The 3,914-nt window shown below is 35.9% G+C and overlaps 1 long non-coding RNA gene across 1 annotated transcript; it reads left to right on the top strand.

Moving 5' to 3' along the window:
• Positions 1-824: 824 nt before the first annotated feature.
• On the top strand, positions 825-3,586 carry LOC105501307. Its single transcript, XR_001000172.1, has 2 exons — positions 825-944; positions 3,159-3,586. It is a non-coding gene; the product is annotated as an uncharacterized LOC105501307 (long non-coding RNA).
• The last annotated feature ends 328 nt before the right edge of the window (positions 3,587-3,914 follow it).

Below are 3,914 nucleotides of genomic sequence, written 5' to 3'. Positions count from 1 at the left end.
CTGTGGATTAACAATCTAAGGTCATTCTACATCTAAGGTTAATCTACTGTCACCTCTCAATAGCAATTGTTTATGACTGTGTTCATATGTCATATAAATATATACATTTTAATAAACACAATGATCGTATTCTTCATATTTTTTTTTGTAATTACTTTTTTCACCAACATTCTGTGAACATGTTCTCATGCTATTAATTTTATTTATAACATAAATTGTAGTGGCTGCATGGTATTCCACTATCCACAATTTAATTCCCTATCATATACCATAAAGTTGTTTCCTTTAAAAATGTTCTTCTTTGCTTATTTTGTTCATAATACATAATACTATTATGAAAAACCATGTACGTAAATGGTTCATCTCTATTCTTAATTTTTTACTTAACATTTACCTAGGATTAATTCCTAGAAGTTAAAGTATTTTTTGTGGGCATAGTTTTAAGGCTTTCCTGTGTATTCCTGAATGACCCTCCAAAAACTCTGGAGAGTGAATTTTCTACCGTAATAATACCCCTAACCTGAGAAGCATAAGCTATGTCTGTCAAAACACTGTTAAATTGGTTTTTATCTCTCTGATTATTGGCAAAGTTGATTCTTCCTCCCTCCCTCCCTCCCTTCCTTCCTTCCCTCCTTCCTTCCTCCCTTCCTTCTTTCCTTTCTTTTTCCTTCCTTCCTTCCTCTGCGTCTTTTTGCAGATTCTCCATTCAAGGTCTGTGCCAATTATTTTATCAGGGTTCTTCTTAACATAGGAATAATTTAAATACCTGTCAATATGTTGCAAATATATTTATCCAGGTAGCTGCTATGATATATACATTTATTTTCAATTGGGACAGGATCTCACTATGTTGCCTAACATGGACTGGAACTTCTGGGCTCAAGAAATCTTCTTGCCTCAGCCTCCCAAATAGCCAGGACTATAGGCACATGGTACTACACCTAGCAACTTTCTTTTTAACCTTATAATATTTAAACATAAAAAGTTAATTCATTTTTAATGTATGTATTAATAAATTTCCTTATATTTTTTCCTTTGTATTTATGCTTTAAAAACTTTTCCTGCACTGAAATTACATATATACCCACTTATTTTTTCTTACAGTTCTAAAATTAAAATTTTTTTGTCTATTTTATTCAATGGATAAAGACCAATCCAGGTATCTGTCATTACCACTGACACCTTCTGAACGAAGAGTTCTATTTAGCTTCTTGTGCAGATTTCCACATGCTCTACCATGTGATTCCACTTATCTACTCTGGTTGCCACTGAATGAGCCAGAGGTGTGCACATATCCCAAGAGAACCAATCTGCAGGGAACCAATTTCACAAGTCACCAGCTAAGGGACTATGAGGTGGCCTTGCATGATAGCTCTGTCCAAATGGGAATGACTGGACAAAGAAATTTCTTTCATAACTTGCCTTGGGATTGTAAATAAAGATATAGCTGGTTAGTAACAAAAGGATATGATGGGAAAATGCATGCAAAATTCCCACGAGACAGAGAAAACCATTAGTAAGCAGAAGATATGAGTAAACAGAAGCTATAAAACAGAGAATATAAAGTAGCTAGCTTTTCGATAGCACCAGGAGTGTAGAAATAGAATGGAAAGGTGCAAGGTCATCCGCTGTTGAGGGTGAACAATAGAGTAACACTAGATGTAGAATTACTTTAGATTGCAAAGCCAAAGACTTGAGATGTATCAATAATTCAATCGGATGTCACTTTAATATTGTAAGAGTTTTTTGGTCCTATGAAACAGAAAATAAAATAATAGAAATCCATCAAATTCAGAGGGCTTTATAGTTATATGGAAACACATTTGCATGTCTTAAAATCCAAAGATTGAAGTCAATTGGATGGAGGCCCCAGATTCTATTGTAACTTGAAGATTAGCAATGGCATAAGCAAATCTACGGTATGCGAGTTATGTGGCTTTCTCCTTTAAATTTTGGACCTATCGATACAGCTATAAATAGACCCTTTCCATCAGTGTAACAGACAAGGATCTAGTACCATTCTAGACTGATATCCTTTGGTTATTGGGAAACTTCAGCAAACTAAGAAGACAATGCCCTCCTCTCAATTATTTGGGATGACATATTTACTTCCTTAGTGAGTATGCTAGATATTCTCTTATTTGCTGTTTACTCCTTAAGATTCACTCTCTTTCCCTCTCTACTCTCCTCTGAGTACCCAGGAAGCTGATCTGTAACAACCAGATCAACCAGGCTCTCTTGTCTTCTGGCTTCCAGAGGTTCAGAGGGTGACAGAGAAGAGAGGGGTGAAGTATTTGTTCCCCTGTCTTTCTGTATGTCAGGCTTCAGGTTGGCAGTGCCTGTGATCTCCCACCCAAAGCCACAGCTCCTGTCAGGGGACCACCTGACAGCTCCAGGTTTTATTGCATTCTGATAAATGCCCCTTTAGACCTAGATATGGTATCTGACCTCTTGTTGCTAGCCCTGGGGTTCTTTGCCATTATTGTTGGTTGCCACCACATTTTTTTCAATAATCATTTAGCTAAACTTTTGTCCATTACCCTATCTGAATGTGTCATCTATGTGCTACAAGCACCCTAATGGATTACATAATTGGTACCAAGAGCGGTCTCAGAAATAAGCTATTAAAATGGGATTTTGGGATTGAGTGTCTCACTTATTTGATGCAAAGATAAATAATCTTTTTTTTTTGGCTGGGACACTGATAATCCATGGTATGTGGTGTTATCATGATTACTCAAAGTATCATCATAGAATGGAGTGCAGGTGGAGGGTGAGGGATTAGGAGATAAAGCTGTCTAATTCTCCCAGCATCCTTTATTGAATAACCCAATTCATTATTTTATATTTAACATTTTAAATGTTTCTTTACTGATTGGAATAGTCTTCTTTACCATAAACTAAATTATTTTATATACTAATGTCTGTTCTTGGGTTATTTATTTTGTTCTATTTGTTTGGGTAAGTCTCATGGGATCACTTTATTTTATTGATCCTTCCTGTAAGTCAAAGACACAACACTGGCTCATAATAATAAAAGCTTCTACTTACATAGCATTACTTTGTCCCAGGCAATTTTCAAAATGTGTTATATATATTGACTCATTCCATCTTCGCAACCACTCTGAATAGAAGCTGTTGTTGTCTATGTTTTGTAGGTGGAAAATGAAGCACAGAGAAGTTCAGTGACAGACTTCAGATACTACTAGCAGAAAGCAGAAGAGCTAGGATTTCAACTTAGGATGTCTGGATCCACAGTCTGCACTCCTACGCGCTATGCTACACTGCCTCTAACTATGAGAAAGCAGGGGCATTTTTTTTTCTGGTTACTAAAAAGATACAGTTCAGGTGCATGGCATCTAATAATCTAACTTACACAGCCTGGAAAAATTGATAGTTACTATATGCAGACTGTCTCATTCAATTAACAGTTTCTCAAGTAATCTTCTAGTTACTGCTATATTTTATCTGTATCAGCCTAGCAAACCAAGTCCAAAACATTTTATACATGTCTATCTTTTCTGCTGTTCATATTATTAGTTAGTCAAATAAATTCAATGTTTTTCTACTGTTGGTTTCTCACAAATTATGACTGGCATCTGTATATCTGTGAAGGTTCTACTGCATTGCTGGATTATCATTATATAATTATCAGAGATCACAGATTGCATTGATGAAGGCTATGATGAGACATGATGAAACAGGGTCCATTGTGACTGGTAAAACTGTCTTCAATTTCCTGGTCTATAAAGCAGAGGTGAGAACAACTGACTCATAGCATTGGGGTGAATATTAGATTAAATAAGATGATGTATGTGGGAGCAATTAATGGTGTCTGGCATGGGGTAGGTCTTCATGCAATGTTAGTTGAATCTAAATCATTGTAGGCTATGGTTATTATATGGCCAAGACTG

This window comes from Colobus angolensis, unplaced genomic scaffold (assembly GCF_000951035.1).
Source record: "Colobus angolensis palliatus isolate OR3802 unplaced genomic scaffold, Cang.pa_1.0 Scaffold70, whole genome shotgun sequence".
NCBI lineage: Eukaryota > Metazoa > Chordata > Mammalia > Primates > Cercopithecidae > Colobus > Colobus angolensis.
This window is presented reverse-complemented; position numbering and strand designations above follow the sequence as displayed.